Source organism: Sorex fumeus, unplaced genomic scaffold (genome assembly GCF_029834395.1).
Source record: "Sorex fumeus unplaced genomic scaffold, SorFum_2.1 ptg000098l, whole genome shotgun sequence".
Taxonomy (NCBI): Eukaryota; Metazoa; Chordata; class Mammalia; order Eulipotyphla; family Soricidae; genus Sorex; species Sorex fumeus.
In genome coordinates this window covers 83,174,165-83,194,155 of record NW_026606155.1, presented here as the reverse complement: position 1 = coordinate 83,194,155, position 19,991 = coordinate 83,174,165, and the positions used below count along the sequence as shown (strand labels likewise).

Sequence of the window (19,991 nt, the reverse complement as noted above, 5' to 3'; positions counted from 1 at the left end):
GGATCCTCCAAACATCCTCTATTTGGTGCTCCCTTCTCTATCTGAACTGCCCTTTCCTCTAGGATACCCAGTTGGCCTCTAAGTTATGGAGTAATCCTCCTGGTGCTGATCTCAGCTATTCTTGGGTATTAATCTCATACTTTGTTACTTTATATCCCCCAGATGAATGCAATCTTTCTATGTCTATCCCTCTCTTTCTGACTCATTTCGCTTAGCATGATACTTTCCATATTGTACCACTTGTATGTAAATTTCATGAGAAAATGCTCTACATCATTAATCATCAGGGAGATGCAGATCAAAACCACAATGAGATACCATCTCACACCTCAGAGACTGGCCCACATTCAAAAGAACAAAAGCAACCGATGCTGGCGTGGATGTGGCGAGAAAGGGACATTCCTTCACTGTTGGTGGGAATGTCCACTGGTTCAGCCCTTCTGGAAAACAGTATGGACGATTCTCAAAAAATTAGAAATTGAGCTCCCATTTGACCCAGCAATACCACTCCTGGGAATATATCCCAGAGAGGCAAAAATGTGTAGTCGAAGTGACATCTGCACTTGTTTGTTCATTGCAGCACTCTTTACAATAGCCAGAAACTGGAAGAAACCTGAATGCCCAAGAACAGATGACTGGTTAAAGAAACTTTGGTACATATACACAATGGAGTACTATGTAGCTGTTAGAAAAGATGAAGTCATGAAATTTACATACAAGTGGTACAATATGGAAAGTATCATGCTAACCATCTGATTTTTTGACACCTTGGCAAATGAGACAGCGTCCCTGATTCTTGATCGTCGACGGATGTAGGAACTCCGGATTCTTTCTCTCATTTGAGTGAAACATGATATTCCAAGCATAGCTCTTTCTATTCTTCTTTGGGAGACCTGAATAGCGTTCTCATCCTGTTTGCATAGGGCCCAGGTCTCTGAGGCATATGTTAATGCAGGAAGAACAGTGGAATCAAAGAGATGTGCCCGGAGCCAGAGGTTCTTCGTCCTCTTAGCTATTTCTTCGACGTTCTTGAAGGCGTTCCAAGCCGCTCTCTTCCTCCTGCGCAGCTCGGGTGCCAGGTCATTTGTCATGTTGACTTCTCGACCTAAGTACACATAGCTGTTGCATTCAGAAATGGTCGTTCCATTGAGAGCGAATGGAGCATCAGGAACGAGGCTGTTTCTCATAAACATTGTCATCGTAAGATTCAGCTGTAGTCCTACCTTTCCACACTCACAGTCAAAGTCGGCCAGCATTGGTGCCGCTTGGCTGATGTTTGGTGTTACTAAAACAATGTCATCAGCAAAGCAGAGGTGGTGTAATTGCCGACCATCTATCTTCACTCCCATTCCTTCCCATTCCAGTCGTCGCATGATGTTCTCGAGGGTGGCACTGAAGAGTTTCGGCGAAATGGTATCACCCTGCCGAACCCCTCTCTTGACATCAACGATCACTTCTTTGTAGAATGGTGAGATCCTGGTAGTGAATCCACAATACAGCTCACGGAGGATCTTGATGTATTGGGCTTGAATACCCTGATAGGCTAGGGCTTCAATGACCACTTCCATCTCAACAGAATCAAAGGCCGTCTTTAAATCAATGAACGTTAAACAGAGCGGCATCTTGAACTCCCGAGAAACCTCAATGAGCTTGGTTATCGTGTGGATATGGTCGATGGTGCTGAATCCTTTGCGGAACCCGGCATGTTCGCATGGTTGACCTTCATCTAGTGTTCTGCCAATCCTATTTAGGATGACTCCAGTGAACAACTTGTAGATGACAGACAATAGGCAGATCGGGCGATAGTTGCCAATGTCATGGATGTCTCCCTTATTGAACAGTAGTACGGTCCTGCTGGTTTTCCACTGAGACGGAAACTTGCATTCAGACAGGCAGCGAGTGAAGAGCCGAGCCAGTGTATTGATGAGTACTCATGGCAGGTTCTTCAGGTGTTCAGGTCTGACCTTGTCTGGGCCGGGTGCTGTTTGTTTCTTTACCGACGAAATGGCATGTCGGATTTCGGAAGGGAGAACGTTGGGAACGACATATCCTCCTGTGGAATTTGGTATATCGGCAAGTGGACATGGCTATCGAAGAGATTTGAGTAGCAGTCATGGATAATCTTCTCCATTGCCGTTCTGGAGGATGTGATGGATCCATCAGGACGTCGGAGGGCAGTCATCTTGGTCTTGTAGTTGCCGAAGGACAGGCGGGCGTTATGAATACTTTCCCACCTTCTGCCGCATCTACCAATACTTCTGCTCTTCTCTCTTTGAGGTCTTCCTTGATCGCATCTCTGCACTGCTTTGCAAGCTCGGACGTTAGCTTGCTGTTGCCTGAGGCATGCGCCAAACCACGCTGGCGAATTAGCTCAAGAGTTTTCGAAGACAGGCATTTTTTTGTGACTGTCTCTCTCTTGGCATTCCTCGCCCAATCATGGAGGTGCTGAACCAGTCGATCATATTCCTCGTCAATGTTGTCAACAATGGCATCTTCCCATGTTGCCGCAATAGTGCCAAAGAGCTCCTAGTTGGTGGTCATTCTGGGAGTTCCTTTTTAAACTTTGCAGCCCTTTCTCCCCACTCTGTGAAGTAGAATTTTGCATGAAGGAGACGGTGGTCCGATCCCATTCGGAATTTTGGGACAACAGGGACATCGGTGAGGCAAAACCGTTGATTGAATATGATTGAATATGATGAATATTCGTAACGCCCGCCTGTCCTTCAGTTTATTTTGTCCTTCACCTGTCCTTGTGGTCTATTTCGTTGTGGAATCATCCACCGGGAGACTCCCATGTCCAACGTTTAGATTCTGCCTTCTGGAACTTTTAGTTACCATGAATGGTCTTGGTCGACATGATGAACTCAGACAGTCTCTCACCCTGTTCGTTCCATTCTAGGTCATGGGTCCCGACATGAAGTTCTTCAGCTGATCTTCTCGGTCCTATCTTGGCATTAAAATCACCCACAATGATCTTGTAGAAGCTGTGGTCTTCTTTATAGAACTTCTCCAGCTCCATGTAGAACTTCTCGATTTCTCTTTCATCATAATGAGATGTTGGTGCGTAGACAACGAAGATAGAAACTGCAGGCAGTGAGCCACATCTATTCAAATCTAAACGTCCGATTCGGGTTGTTAGGCATTCAAATGAATCAATGCTCTTGGCCAAGTTTTTGTTGACAAGGACACCGATGCCTCTGACACCTCTTTTATCGCATGTTCCGAGGAACAGAATCTCAATGCCGAACTAGGCTACCACAACGAAGGAAGACAAAAATGATCCTCTGTACTTCCAATGCACGTAGAACTAGCATCAGATTCATCCATCGAGGACCTGATGGTACAAGCGCGAATGATCAAATACATGTATATAAATTTAAAAAATTTTAAAATACTGTTATTTCTTGGAATGGCTAATCTTTTTTATGTAGCCACTGATTAGCTGATTGAATTGGGCATGAACTCCACCTTTTTTATCAATTTTTATAATTTTATTTATTGAATCACAGTGAGAGCACTTACAAAGCTTTCAAGTTTAAGTCTCGGTCATACAATGAAACACCTGTACCTTCACCAGTGCTCATTCTCCACCACCAAAAACTCCAGTATACCACCATCCCACATCCTCCCTCTACCTATGGGGCAGATTATTTCCACATTACTCTCTGTCTACTTTGATCACATTCAATATTTTGACACCAGAACCACCATTATTATTTGGGATTTTACACCAACACTCAGATCTGCTGAAAAGGCAACCGTAGACAATTTGTTTTCTATTGCTTTTTATGAATAACAAATGATGTCGCGTGACTGCAGTAGTGGCTGCACAATTTTGAAATTCCAAAATTTTAGCACTTAAATCTGGAGGGATTTCTGCCAAAACCTGCTGGGTTCTGAGATTTGTTTCTGAGTCTCTGGGATCATGACCGTTAAGCAGCTTGATCAGGAGCCATAGAGGTCGCTCATGGGCGGCAACTCGGGGTCTCTTTGGGGTGGGGAGGAAAGGGCCAGCTCTACCCCCATCCCGTGAGGCCCCACGTGTCTTGTCACTGCGGGCCCTAAACTGACTGTCCAGTGACCTCTGGAGGATGGTGGCATGTGGGTCGCCAGGGGGAACAGGCCAAGGCACGAAACCTATTCCTGCCTGAGGTGGCCCAACGCCAGTAACCTACTGCAAGGATCGGATGCATTTCTGCCAGAAGCTGTTGGGTTTTGAGATATGTTTCTGAGTCTCTGGGATCATGGCCATTAAGCAGTTTGATCAGGAACCAGAGAGGCCATGCCTCAAATTATATAGCTGAGCCAGAGGTGGTTTGTGTGTGTGTCTCCCACATACCTAACTTTTGGCCATTTACTTTCTTGGTAAACTTTGCCCCAAGTTTTCGGGGTCTGGCCAAATGCATATCAGCAATTTGGGGGTATCTAGAAGTCTGAAGTCGCCATCAGGCTGCTGATGCACTCGCCTCACAGGTACAGATTGACCTGTTGGCGGTATCATACCCCCAGTATGGCTAATCTTGTTCTCAGTGTTAATAAGAGGATGGACTTACCCAAAAACCATCTAACACATAATCAACGAAGCTTAAATATTCCTGTATCATTTGGATAAAACACGTGGGGAAAAAGATTAATATTTCAGTCCTCTTATTTTTATGATCAATAATTTGTGTTCTCATTATTTGCAGTTGAACCAAAGGTTTATTATAATTATCTATCTCTTTTATTTCTCCTCAAAAGTTATCGCTGTCCCATACTTTCTTTTTAATGGCCATATTTATCCCACTGATTTATCCCAAACCTCCATTAGAACCCTAGGTAAAAAGGTAAAGGCCCTCCCGTTGATCGTCGATTTGCTCGAGCGGGCCCAGTAACGTCTCCATTGGAGACTTTGTTGTTACTGTGTTTGGCATATCAAATACTCTCGGTAGCTTGCCGGGCTCTCCTAGAGGGCCGGAGGAATCGAACTCAGGTCGGCCATGTTGGCCGCTTGTAAGGCGAACGCCCTACCGCTGTGCTATTACTCCAGAACCCTAAAACACAATTAATGGAGCTGTCACTCAAGGTCTACTGAGCAGCCTTGGACCTGGGACTTTGTTTCTCCTTCAGATTGGATATTCCCATTAACATTCTCCTGCACGACACCTCCCGTATCACCTGTTGAAGGTTTTTTGCTGTTACCCAGATATTGGGGAAGTATAACTTCTCAATGAGAAAAGGTATAGAGTGGACAACTTTTTAAAATTTTTAATATTACACAGGCATTGATATTCTTTGATTACAGCTTGCATATGTATGGAAACTGTTCTCCTTTAGAATTCTGAAGGCATTTACATACATTTAGCTTCTGGTGCTGCTTTGATAATTTTATGCCATTCTGATCCTGATTCTCTTCAGTTATAGGCTTTATTTTTATTTATTTATTTTTGCACACAAGCACAGATTATCTGCATGTCCATGTTCTAAAATGTATAATTAATAAGGGCTGATAGATATTGGAAAGTTTGATTTAGTCTTAAATACTGGGGGGAAATGAGAGAAATTTGTCAATGTTTCCCCTGTGAGTTAAAAATAAATAAATAAAAGAGGGTGAGTTACAAAACCAAGGATTTTGTGTTAGCATATTCTGTTTAATCAGAACAACAGTGCTATTTCTCTTCACTTTTCTGAACCCTCTGTGGATCCATTATTCTTGGGGCTTTTCTCTTTAGTTTTAAGAAATTTATTATGTGGTAATCCTGTTTGTGAAACTCCAAAGAGATGACATCACATACTTTAATTCAAAAATCTTTTTTTTTATTTTCTAACTTTCAGTTTCTAATTCTAATTTTGGTCTTTTCCTCTTTGGGGGCAGGGAGTGGTGATCTATTAAGTATGTTCAGAAGGTCAGGACCCACTGGCAGTTCTTGGGTTGAGTGCAAAGGTCTCAGAATGTGATGCTATTTGGGCCCGGAGACACTCAGTTCATGCCATTGGTGCTGGGAGTTTCCAAGAATACATGCAGAGTTTTGGGGCTTCATAGACTGTACCCTTTATGCTGAGGGGGCCCGCATGGGGCTGGGAATTGAACGCAAGTCTGGCACATGCTAGGCATGAGTACTATCTCCCAGCCCTGTCTGTTCCTAACTTGCACTTCAAGTTCCTATGTTAAATTGTTCATTTCTACAATCCTTGTGTCCTACAGTTCTTCTTTTCTTTAAATTATAGATAAATAATTACATATTATACATCATAAGATATGTTATATCATATAAAATGCAGGTATTACCAATTATATATGTTTGAAAGACTTAATATGTTAATGTGTGATGTCACAGTCCTCGCGTTGTTCATCGATTTGCTCAAGTGGACCCAGTAACGTCTTCATCATGAGTCTTGTTGTTACTGTGTTTGGCATATCAAATACATCACGGGTAGCTTGCCAGGCTCTGCCGTGTGGGCGAGATACTCTCAGTAGCTTGCCGGGCTCTCCGAGAGGGGCGGAGGAATTGAACTCGGGTTGGCCATGTTGGCCGCTTGTAAGGAAAATGCCCTACCGCTGTGCTATCGCTCCAGCCCAATGTATGATTATAATTTTAAAAGATAGTAAAAATATAAAGATACTATACTAGTCATAGATCTGGATACTAAATAGAAATTCATGTTTCTCCAGAGCAGAATCTCTCTGTCAGATATCATATGTTAGGGTTCACTAATTCCATTGTATCTATTTTCATCCAAGAGTCATGTCACTGGTTCTAATCAGCAGGGAGTAAATATATGCCTATTCATTAAATTCATTGTCCCCAAATTTTATTTTGATTATAATTTGTATTAAGCAATAACATAGTTAGAATTTAAATGCACTCACATATATATAATCTACATGTCTCAATTTCTATTTATTTACTAACTTATTGAATCACAGTGAGATAGAGAGTTACAAGGCTGTTTATAACTGGGATTTAGTTACAATGTTTCAATATCCATCCCTTCACCGGTGTACATTTTCTACCATCAATGTTGCTTTTCCTTCCTGTCCCCTCTCCCCCCTCTCTCTCTCCTTTTGGGCATTGTGGTTTGCAATATATATACTGAGAGATTATCATGTATATCTCTTTACTTACTGTCAATACTCAATTATTATTTTTAAATGGAAAGGTTGTGAAATATAAGTATAGTAGGGTAGAAAATGTTGAAAGTTGAGACAAATACATTTTCCCCTAAACCAGATTGTATCATCTGGTTAGTAAAACAGCCTAGTAGTATATAATACCATAAGAATATATTCTTATATATTACATTTTAAACTTGAATATAATTATTTTAAAAGATATTTAATTAGAAGCTGTGACTCTCAATAAAGAATAATAAAGTTTTAAATTGCTCATAACATGCAGAGTAAATGAACTCTTTTTTAAAAATCGCTGTGCCTTTAGAAGTGACCAGAGGTTCTTTCTGAATAACTCCATTGACTTTTGCTATTTAGGTTGGCTTTTAAGTGCTGGCTTCCATTCTTTCAAAATGATGAGGACAAATAGGACAAGAAATTTTATAGTAAGAAGGTAATTTTATTAATTAGGGTATTTTCTTATCTAGACTTAACCAAAAAGAATTTTTTTGTCCTAAAACAGTGCTTTTAAAAATTACAAAACAGGGGGTATGGTGCCACCAGCAGGTCAGTATGTACCTGTGAGGTGAGTTCATCAGCAGCCTGATGGCACCTTCAGACTTCCAGATACCCCAAAATTGCTGCTGTGCCTTTGGCCAGACCCCAAAAACTTGGGGCAAAGTTTACTAAGAAAGTAAATGGCCAAAAGTTAGGTATGTGGGAGACTTACCGCAAGCCACTTCCAACTCAGCTATATAATTGGAGGCAAGGCCTCTCTGGTTCCTGGTCAAACTGCTTATCTCCCCCTTGGCAGCTCAGTGGCCACCGTCTTCCAGAGGCTACTGGACAGTCAGGTTTGGGCCCACAGTGACGAAACATGCGGGGCCTCATGGGATGGGGTGGAGCCGGCCGTTTTCTCCCCGCACCAATGAGACCCTGAGTCGCCACCCAGGAACGGCCTCTCTGGCTCCTGATCAAGCTGCTTAATGGTCATGATTTCAGAGACTCAGAAACCAATCTCAAAACCCAGCAGCTTTTGGCAGAGATGCCTTCGGATCCCGCAGTAGGTTACTGTTGCCGGGTGACCCCAGGGGGGAAAGGGTGCTGTCCCTCAGCCTGCTCCCGCTTGGCGGCTCAGTAGCCGCCATCCTTCAGAGCCCATTGGACAGTCAGTTTTGGGCCCACAGTAATGAGACACACAGGACCTGATGGGATGGGGGTGGAGCCTGCCCTTTCCTCCCTGCCCCAATGAGACCCCAAGTCACCACCCACAAACGGCCTTTCTGGCTCCTGATCGAGCTTCTTAAGGCCATGATCCCAAAGACTCAGAAACAAATCTTGGAACGCAGCGGCTTTTGGCAGAAATGCATCCGGTCCCTGCAGTAGGTTACCAGCGCAGGGCCACCCCAGGTGGGAATAGGTTTCATACCTTGGCCTGTTGCCCCTGGAGGTTCGGTGACCACCATCCTCCAGAGACCACTGGATGGTCAGTTTTGGGCCCACAGTGATGAGACACTCAGAGCCTCATGGGATGGGCCTGGAGCCGGCCCTTTCCTCCCCTCCCCAACAAGATCCTGAGTCACCGACCATGAACAGCTTCTCTGGCTCCTGATCAAGCTGCTTAATGGCCATTATCCAAGAGACTCAGGAACAAATCTCGGAACCCAGCAGGTTTGGGCAGAAATCCCTTCAGATTTAATTGTTAGAATTTCAGAATTCCAAAATCATGTGGCCACTACTGCAGCCACGTGACATCATACACTATTTATAACCAGCAATAGAAAAAAAATTGTCTACTGTTGCGTTTTCAGCAGATCTGAGTGTTGGTGTAAAATCCCAAATAATAATGGTGGGTCTGATATCAAAATATTGAATGCGATCAAAGTAGAAAGAGAGTAATGTGGAAATCATCTGCCCTACAAGTAGGGGGAGGGTTAGGATGGGAGGTATACTGGGATTTTGGGTGGTGGAGAATGGGCACTGGTGAATGGACGGGTGTTTCCTTGTATGACCAAGACTTAAACTTGAAAGCTTTGTAACTGCTGTCACGGTGATTCAATAAATAAAATTATAAAAAAGGGAAAAAAATACAAAACAAACCAAAAATGTTTTAAAAATGCCTTTCTGTTTTTTAGAAGACTTTTTAGCACATAAAGTTCCGGAGCTGAAAACATATGTAGCTAAGGTACCAATTTAATGCTTCGATTCCTTGGTGTCAATTATTTGGAATTAATTTTCCAAATTCTTGGTAAAATTAATATTTTTCATAAAACACATACTTAGGGATGTTATAGAAAATATATGTACATATACGCTTAGGCTTGAATATATACCTTCTAGAACAATTTAGTTTTCTTTGTTTTGTGACAGAAACTAATACCTTGAATGAAACCTATGAATGCCATGACTGTATTTCTCTGACTTTGGAGCTCTGCCCTGAGATGCTTCTCTTTAAGGATATTTAAAACTTCTACAATGCAGGGGATGGGGGTGGGGGGTGACAGGAGAGAACCTGATGACATTGGTGCTGGGAAATCTATGCTGGTGGATAGATGGGTGTTGGAATTTTTTATGACTGAATTCCAATCATGAACAATTATGTAAGGGTCTATCTTACAGTGATACAACAAAAAATAGTTTTTAAAAAAGTTTACCAAAAACATTCGACAATGGGGGCAGTGGGGGGTGGGGAAAAAATTCGACAATGTCCCTCTCGAATATGGCAAATAGCAATAAAAGATCACTTAGTAAAAAAACAGATCAATTAATTCAAACCATTGCTAACTGACTTTACAGAAGAAATTCTGTAGTTTTAATTTACATTTAGATGTTACCTTAGTAGTACTGAGATATTGAATCTCTGGTATCACGTGGTTCCCCAAGTGCCACCTGGTTTAGTCCTGGTGGCCCCAGGCACCAAGCCACCCTGCTAACCATTGCTGGGAGTAGCCTTAGTATTCTCAGCTATTCTTATGGGTCCTTATTAAAAATTAAAAGAAAAATTTCTGGAGAATTGGTGACACTTTTCAATAAATGGAAGTAAAAGAATACATTTTGAGGCAAGTGAACATATGTTTGCATTTAGTAAAAAAGATCCAATAAAGAAATCTTGCCCTCTACTATTGTGAAAGCCTCAAATTTGAGACACCACAAATTTATGAGAATTTGAAACAAATACACTATATATATACATATATATATATGGTCCATCATAAGATACTTTTTGATCTGCATCTCCCTGCTGATTAGTGATGAAGAGCATTTTTATATACCTTTTGGCCATTCAAATTTCTTCTTTGAGAAAGTTTCTGTTGATTTTTTCGCCCCATTTTCTGATGATAGTGGATGTTTTTATCTTGTAGAATTCAACCAATGCCTTGTATAACCCTGATATTAAACCCCTTAGCAGAAGGGTATTGTGTGAATATCCATTCTTTCCTATTTCATAGGCTGTCTTTGTATCCTGGTCACTCTTTCTTTTGAGGCACAGAAGCTTCTTAGTTTAAGATAGTACCATTTGTTTATCTTTGCTTCCACTTATTTGGTAAGTGGCATTTCAACTTTGAAGATACCTTTAGCTTCAATATCAAGAAGGGTTTTGCCGACCTTTTCTTCAACGTCCTTTATGTATTCTGGTCTGATGTTGAGGTCTTTAATCCAGTGTAATCTGACTTTTGTGCATGGTTTTAGGTCTAAGCGCATTTTTTTTGCATATAACTGTCCAGTTTTGCCAGCACCATTTGTTAAAGAGGGTTTCTTTGCTCCACTTCTTATTTCTTGCTCCCTTATTAAAGATTAGATGATCATGTATTTGAGAGTTTGTATAAGAATATTCAACACTATTCCATTGATCTGCAGATGTCTTTATTCCAATACCGTGATGTTTTAATTATCACTTTGTAGTACAGTTTGAAATTAGGGAAGTTGATGCCTACTATATTTTATTCCCCAATGATTGCTTTAACTATTCATGGGAACTTATTTCTCCATATGAATTTCAGGAGTGTTTGATCAATTTCTTTGAAAAAATGTCATGAGTATCTTTATAGGGATCACAATGAATCTGTATAATGTTTGGGGGAGTACTGTCATTTTGACAATGTAATTCTAACAATTCATGAGCAGGGGATATGTTTCCATTTCCTTGTGTTCTTTTTTTAATCTCAGTGTGATAAAATCTTATACCACAGAGACTGGCATACATTCAAAAGTACAAAAGCAACCAATGTTGGCGTGGATATGGGGAGTAAGGGACTCTCTTTCATTGTTGGTGGAAATGTTGACTGGTCCAGCCTTTTGGGAAAACAATATGGATGTTTCTCAAAAAAATTAGAAATTGAGCTCCCATTTTACACATCAATACCATTTCTGGGTATATAGCATTGGGGCCCAAAAACACAGCAGAAACACCATCTGAATGCCTATGTTCATTGTGACACTATGTTCACTTGCAGAAGCTGGAGACAACCTGAGTGCCCAAGAATAGACAATTCAATAAAGAAACTATTACACATCTACACAATGGAATACAATGCAGCTGTCAGGGAAAATAAAGTTATGAAATTTTCATGTATATGAATGGACATGAATGAAATGACTCAGAAGGAAAAGGACAGATATAGAATGATTGTTTTCATGTAATTATATTACATAAAAACATGTAATATTAAACATGTAATATATATATGAAGAATAATATTCATTGCCAGGAAAAACAAGGGTTAGGAAGAATGGTAAATGGTTGGAACTAACCACAAGTATGTGTGGTCCTGAAGCTAGGTAAGATAGAGAAGAGACCAGTATGATAATAATAGCTAGGAATTATCACACTGGACAAGAAGACCTGAGAATTAAAAGTAGGTAAAGGGATATTCTTGATAAGATTACAGTGTGTCAGTATTGCAAACCACACTCCCCAAAAAAGGGTTGGGTGGGAAAGTGCCTGCCATAGAGGAAGGAAAAGAGTGATGGGTGGGAGATGATAGGAGGGAACCAGGGACACTTGGTGCTGGGCACACTGGTGAAGGGATGGGTGTTGGAATACTGAACGACTCAAATCTAATCATGAAAAGCTTTGTAAGGGTCTATCTCACAGTAATTAAATTTTTAAAAAGTTCTTAAAAAACATACTTGTGACTTTACCTTTGGGTATTCAATCTGTACAGGGCTCATTATATTATCTTATACAACTATGAGAAAAGTAAGCAAATGCAGATAGCTCTTTAGTGTAAATATTAAGTGAGTTCTTTAGTACATATTGAGGTATATATACTTCCATAAGAACATATTTCCCAAGTTATATACATATATTGTATATATATTCATTTATATATAAAATGAATAAATATACTTGACTTAAAGTGTTATAAATAAATTAGTCTGGTTGGTAATCACACCTGAGTTTAATAAATATAAATGCATTTTACAATACCACACTCCCTAAAATACAGTTTGTTAATTTAAAGAAAGTTTTCCAATATGACTATTCATTCAAAATGATTTCTTATATAATTCTTTAACCATCCATGAAATTTTATTTTACTAAGTTACAGGTAAAGCTCTCCTTTTCAATTAACTACATCCTATTAATGTCTCTTTATAGTTCTAAAATTTTATTGAGAGGAATAAGTATAGTATTTGCTATTTTAAAAAATTATATCAATACCTGAAGTCAAACTTCATTGATAGTACTGTTTCTTTGATAAATAGGTATCTTATCCTTCTTTACCTTCATCTTAATCAGAGCTTTCTAGTGCTAGCTTGTATACCTTGTGTTAGAACTCTTTACCTTCAAACAGGTAACAGACAAGTTTTATAAAATTGTTGCTATTTATCAAGTCTAATGATACAGAAACTGCAAATATGTTTCTCCGATGCCAGACTGTTGAGGAAGTACATAAACACCACTGATTCACAAATTGTATTTTTTGTGACAGTTTCCAAGAACCTACTAGATCAAAATAGCATTATTAAGGATAATAAAGGAGAGGGCTGGAGTGATAGCACAGTGGGTAGGCTGTGTGCCTTGCACACGGCCGACCCAGGTTTGATTCCTCTGCCCATCTTGGAGAACCCTGCAAGCTACCAAGAGTATCTCGCCCACGCGACAGAGCCTGGCAAGCTCCCCGTGGTGTATTCGATATGCCAAAAACAGTAACAAGTCTCACAATGGAGACATTACTGGTGCCCGCTCGAGCAAATCAATGAACAGTGGGAGGACAGTGCTATAATAAAGAAGAAATACTTCCAAATTAGAGATAGATGCCCCAGACAAATATGCTGTCTTTTCTTGCTGCATGTCATCATGAGGCTTGGGTTGTTAAGGTTGTTAAGGTATGTTCTGAATAGAGGAGAGAGGAGGCTTTGATTTTATTGGCATATGACTGACAGTCATCATGAATACCTGTCTTTGCTGCATTCTGTATAGCTTTCATAGCCAATGAACTATGATGAACAAACTGAGGGGTTATTGTGATAAAATCATCTGGTGTTGAGGTGGTTGTTGGAACAGTGAAGGAGAGTAGTATTTGTTCATTTAAAGAAGGTATATCTTGGGGGGATAAGTAACTTTCTTGTTTTTTCTAACAAGGAGGATATAGAAAATATAAGTATAAAAAGTTCTCTATTCTTTTTCTTGCAGCCCAAACGCGTAGGAAGTTTTGCAGTATGGTATGAGCTTTCCTAATATCCTGTGACCCACACAGAAAGCAATATACTGAGAAGCGTCAGATTCAAATGAGAGTGCCATATTCTCAAAGTCAAAATCATGCAAAGCATTGCAGGGCCAGAAACTGTGCTTTCAGAGGAGGAAGTGGTTCAGAAGGCAGGGTACCCAGGAATGTCCATGTATATAGCCATCAGGATGAAGTTAGACCTCATAAAAAGATCTTACAGAAGGAGCTTCCTCTCAACTCTCGATAATCCCCATTCCTATTTTTTATACAGTAAGGGTTCCTAAAATGTTGGGCATTTTTTACTTTTTCTTAATTTCACTGTCTCTTTAAATGACTTCTCTTGAACAAGATTTAAAACATATGCTGTCTTCCCTTGTGGGCAGAAATGGAGAAGGTGTCTAAAGTAATTCTGGCCTTGACAAGTGTGCAGCCACAGCAGCTCTCTCTTGTATATGGCAGAGCCAGAGGGAGAAGACATTGTGAAGAAGGGGCTTGTTCTCACTATTTGTTTCACAATGATAGTAATCTCCTAGAACCCATATGAAACTGATTTATGATCTTCACATCTGACAGTCTTGTTGGAGAGTCAATAAATACCAGATCCCAAGCTGATATCCTTGATGTCTCACCCTCTGAGTTTTTTACTGTAACTAGAGTGGATCTGTTTCATCTAGCCAAAATTATGTTATTTATCCCTTCCCCTTACCTTTTTGGCCCATCTTTCCTCTTTTGATAGTCACTACAGGCCTCATTGTGCTTTTTTTTTTTCATGTCAGATGGGTAATGTGCCAGATGCCTAACAAGATTTAAACGAGGCACATGTCACACCAATGTGTCAATGCCCAATCATCATGCTTATGAACCGGAAAAGGCTCTCATTGTGCTGTCTTTGGCCTGCACACATCTCTATGCCACATCCCTTACAAGGCAACAACTTTTAATTGGAACTCCCATAACTTCCTTCTCCAATCAAATTTTATTACTCATTTTCACTTCCTTTGGGGTCATCTTTAAAGATAACTAATGGAAAAGAGTGAAGTTCCATTTAGGAATTAAATCTATGACTTCAGACTCCTTATAACAACATTCTAACCAAAACAGCTATATTTAAGTCCAATACAAACACCTTGTCCTTAAGTGCCCCAGCCCCCACTGAGAGAGGAGAAAATTGTGCTGGTATGTTTAAAGGCTGAAAGTAAAGGAAGGAAACCTTAAGCCAAGTAAATTGAAAATAAATATTATTTTTCTCTAAGGCTGCAACCAGTGTGAAAAATCTCCTTTCAAAGAAACAAACTTTGCTATTAGTTCTCAGAGTGCCAAAAAGTCAGCCATGGTAACCCATACTCCACACCCTCCCCCACAAAGAAATAAGTGGATGCTTTCTCTGATTGTAAACTCAGCATTATTTAGAATCCTTCATAAACTTTCAGCATTCTAGCACTCAAAATATTTAAATTTCCAACTCAAAAATAAGTAAAAAACATTGATTTTGAAAATACATTTTTGGGGAGGGGCAGCTTTTTTGTCTAATTAAAAGTTTTAGAACTCTTACTTCTGTCATTCTAATCCTTTATGGCATTTCACTAGAATCACACCTCACTGTCTTAATGGCATTTTTAAATGATTGGACTGGTGATTATGGCCATTGAATCCAGCACGGTAGCACTGTAGCACTGTCCTCCCATTGTTCATCGATTTGTTCTAGTGGGCCTAGTAATATCTCCATTGTGAGACTTGTTGTTACTGTGTTTGGCATATCAAATACGTCACAGGTAGCTTGCCAGGCCTTGCCGTGCGGGCGAGATACTCTTGGTAACTTGCCAGGCTCTCTGAGAGGGGCAAAGGAATCGAACTCAGGTCGGCCAAGTTGGCTAGGTGCAAAGCAAATGCCCTACTGCTGTGCTATCGCTTCAGCCCATTGGATCCAGAAATGCACACATATCAAAATAAAACTGACTTTGGGTTTCCTGACTAAGTTCAGAAAATGTATAGAAAAAAGTAACAATAATCTGATCAAAAGCTGTAGATCACTTAAGGTTGATCGTTTATGGATTTTTTAAAACACTAGGGAGCCTCCCACCTCACCGAGGCACCGCCCTCCTCTGCAGGTTTGTCTGGAAGCCGGGAGCTAGTTCCTTTCCTGTGCCCTGAGTGTATGCCCCTTTCCCTGCACTGGCCCCCACTGACACAGAGCTGGAGGAGACTTTGGGGAACACCTGCCCAAGCTCCACCAGACTGCACGTCCAGCCTGCAGTGGTGCTACACTCCTCTACAGGTTCCTAGGTCAGTGGGGCCCTGGGACTGACTGGGAGGTTGGCCTCCACATAGGGAGCATGGTCTCCTCAAAGTGGGTGTGGCCTTCTCTGAAGCTGGCAGCCGCTGTCAGCAGTTAAATTTCTCACTCACAGCACTCTCGAGTCACGTCTCAGCCTTTATCACCTAAATCTGTGGGAAAAGTTCTGGCTGCCTCCACTCTTTACAATAGCCAGAATCTGGAAAAAACCTGAGTGCCCGAGAACAGATGACTGGTTAAAGAAACTTTGGTACATTTACACAATGGAGTACTATGTAGCTGTTAGAAAAGATGAAGTCATGAAATTTACATACAAGTGGTACTACATGGAAAGAATCATGTTAAGCGAAATGAGTCAGAAAGAGTGGGATAGACACAGAAAGATTGCACTCATCTGGGGAACATAAAGCAACAAAACGGGAGACTAACACCCAGGAATGGCTGAGATTAGTACAAGGAATTTTGCTCCATGACTTGAAGGCCAGCCACATGTGCTAGGTGAAAAGGAAGCTCAGATAGAGAAGAGAGCACCAAATAAAGGGTGTGTGAGACCCTCCCAGTGTGGGAGAAGCATGCTAAAAGTAGTCTATAGACCAAACATGATTGCCACTCAAGGCCTCTCTTGCAAAACACAGGACCCAAAAGAAGAGAGAGAGAACAAGGGGGAATGCCCTGCCACAGAGGCAGGGTGGGACGGGGGGGATGGGGGGTGGGAGGGATGCTGGGACCCGTGGTGGTGGAGGATGGGCACTGGTGGAGGGATGGGTATTTGATCATTGTATAACTGAAACCCAAGCACAAAAATTTATAAGTCTATAACTGTACCTCATGGTGTTTCACTAATAAAAAAAAAAGTTCTGACTGCCTCAACTACAATACAACAATAATCCACTGACCTACTCCAATTCCAACAAAAGACCAGTACTCGAGAAGCTGTACAAGCCCAATATAAAAGAGCACCTCCGTCAACACTTCAGTAGATGCCCGTCATAAGCCACAGAATAATGCCTGAGAGGAAGAAAAGATTCTAGAAAGGGAGAGGGTGACCACCATAGACCGACCTTATCCAGAATCTTTTCCCATGATAAGAGGGAACAGTGCTAATAAATTCCAAGGTTTTACCTCTTAGACAACCACAACAGCATGAAGAAACAGCGCAAATCTTCACTACGAGGAGAGGACAAAGAAAAGAGTCCTGAATCCTCAACAGGTTTACCCACAAATATGCTCTCTTCAATAAAGAATTGCGAGATGAAATGCTGAGGATCTTCAAGGAACTACCCAAAAAATCAAAGGAGGAGACATACAGAAAATTAAAGGAAAAAATAAAAGAAACAGTGGGATGGATCACTTAATCACTTAATCACTTAACTTCCCGTTAGTCGTCGATTTGCTCGAGCGGGTGCCAGTAACGTCTCCATTTGTCCCTGACGCGTGCGAGTGTACCCCAATGACATCTGTTTTCTCTGGGAACATAAAGAGCCTCAAACCGATCCTTCATGATCTTGACGAAGAAGTCTGACCATCTGGTAGGTGGGCAGCCACGCGGTCTTTTGACATCCCGTGGAATCCAGTCAGTAACAGCTCTAGTCCAGCGGTCGTCTTCAAATCTCATTACGTGACCAGCCCATCTGATTTTTGACACCTTGGCAAATGAGACAGCGCCCCTGATTCTTGATCGTCGATGGATGTCGGAACTCCAGATTTTTTCTCTCATTTGAGTGAAACGTGTTATTCCAAGCATAGCGCTTTCTATTCTTCTTTGGGAGACCTGAATAGCATTATCATCCTGTTTGCATAGGGCCCAGGTCTCTGAAGGCATATGTTAATGCAGGAAGAACAGTGGAATAAAAGAGATGTGCCCGGAGTCGGAGGTTCTTCGTCCTCTTAGCTATTTCTTCGACATTCTTGAAGGCATTCCAAGCTGCTCTCTTCCTCCTGCAGCTCGGGTGCCAGGTCATTTGTCATGTTGACTACTCGACCTAGGTAGACATAGCTGTTGCATTCAGAAATGGTCGTTCCATTGAGAGCGAATGGAGCATCAGGAACGAGGCTGTTTCTCATAAACATTGTCATCGTAAGATTCAGCTGTAGTCCTACCTTTCCACACTCACAGTCAAAGTCGGCCAGCATTGGTGCCGCTTGGCTGATGTTTGGTGTTATTAAAACAATGTCATCAGCAAAGCAGAGGTGGTGTAATTGCCGACCATCTATCTTCACTCCCATTCCTTCCCATTCCAGTCGTCGCATGATGTTCTCTAGGGTGACACTGAAGAGTTTCGGTGAAATGGTATCACCCTGCCGAACCCCTCTCTTGACATCAACGATCACTTCTTTGTAGAATGGTGAGATCCTGGTAGTGAATCCACAATACAGCTCACGGAGGATCTTGATGTATTGGGCTTGAATGCCCTGATTGGCTAGGGCTTCAATGACCGCTTCCACCTCAACAGAATCAAAGGCCTTCTTTAAATCAATGAACATTAAACAGAGCGGCATCTTGAACTCCCGAGAAACCTCAATGAGCTTGGTTATTGTGTGGATATGGTCGATGGTGCTGAATCGCTTGCAGAACCCAGCTTGCTCGCATGGTTGTCCTTCATCTAGTGTTCTGCCAATCCTATTTAGGATGACTCGAGTGAACAACTTGTAGATGACAGACAATAGGCAGATCGGGCGATAGTTGCCAATGTCATGGATGTCTCCCTTCTTGAACAGTAGTACTGTCCTGCTGGTTTTCCATTGGGACGGAACCTTGCATTCAGACAGGTAGCAAGTGAAGAGCCGAGCTAGTGTATTGATGAGTACTGACGGCAGGTTCTTCAGGTGTTCAGGTCTGATCTTGTCTGGGCCGGGTGCTGTTCATTTCTTTACCAACGAAATGGCATGTCCTACTTCAGAAGGGAGAACGTTGGGAACGACATATCCATCCTGTGGAATTTGGTAAGTCGGCAAGTGGACATGGCTATCGAAGAGATTTGAGTAGGAGTCAAAGATAATCTTCTCCATTGCGATTCTGGAGGATGTGATGGATCCATCAGGACGTCGGAGGGCAGTCATCTTGGTCTTGTAGTTGGCAAAGGACAGGCGGGCGTTACGAATACTTTCCAACCTTCTGCCGTATCTACCAGTACTTCTGCTCTTCTCTCTTTGAGGTCTTCCTTGATCGCATCTCTGCACTGCTTTGCAAGCTCGGACATTAGCTTGCTGTTGCCTGAGGCATGCGCCAAACCACGCTGGCGAATTAGCTCAAGAGTTTTCGAAGACAGGCATTTTTTTGTGGCTATCTCTCTCTTGGTGTTCCTCGCACATTCATGGAGGTGCTGAACCAGTCTATCGTATTCCTCGTCAATGTTGTCAACAATGGCATCTTCCCATGTTGCCACAATAGTGCCAAAGAGTTCCCAGTTGGTGGTCGTTCTCAGAGTTCTCTTTTTGAACTTTGCAGTCCTTTCTCCCCACTCTGTGAAGTAGAATTTTGCACGAAGGAGATGGTGGTCCGATCCCGTTCGAAATTTTGGGACAACAGCGACATCGGTCAGGCAAAACCGTCGATTGAATATGATGTGGTCTATTTCGCTGTGGAATCGTCCACCGGGAGACTCCCATGTCCAACGTTTAGATTCTGCCTTCTGGAACTGTGAGTTACCATGGATGGTCCTGGTTGACATGATGAACTCAGACAGTCTCTCACCCTGTTCGTTCCATTCTAGGCCATGGGTCCCGATGTGAAGTTCTTCAGCTGATCTTCTCGGTCCTATCTTGGCATTAAAATCACCCACAATGATCTTGTAGAAGCTGTGGTCTTCTTTATAGAACTTCTCCAGCTCCGTGTAGATCTTCTCGATTTCTCTTTCATCATAATGAGATGTTGGTGTGTAGACAAGGAAGATAGAAACTGCAGGCAGTGAGCCACATCTATTCAAATGTAAAC

General features: G+C 41.7%; 1 non-coding gene across 1 annotated transcript; it reads right to left on the bottom strand.

Annotated features, from left to right (window-relative positions):
- Positions 1–14,534: 14,534 nt before the first annotated feature.
- Positions 14,535–14,638, bottom strand: LOC130042263 (small nucleolar RNA U13). The gene has a single exon (XR_008795196.1). It is a non-coding gene; the product is annotated as a small nucleolar RNA U13 (small nucleolar RNA).
- Positions 14,639–19,991: the final 5,353 nt, after the last annotated feature.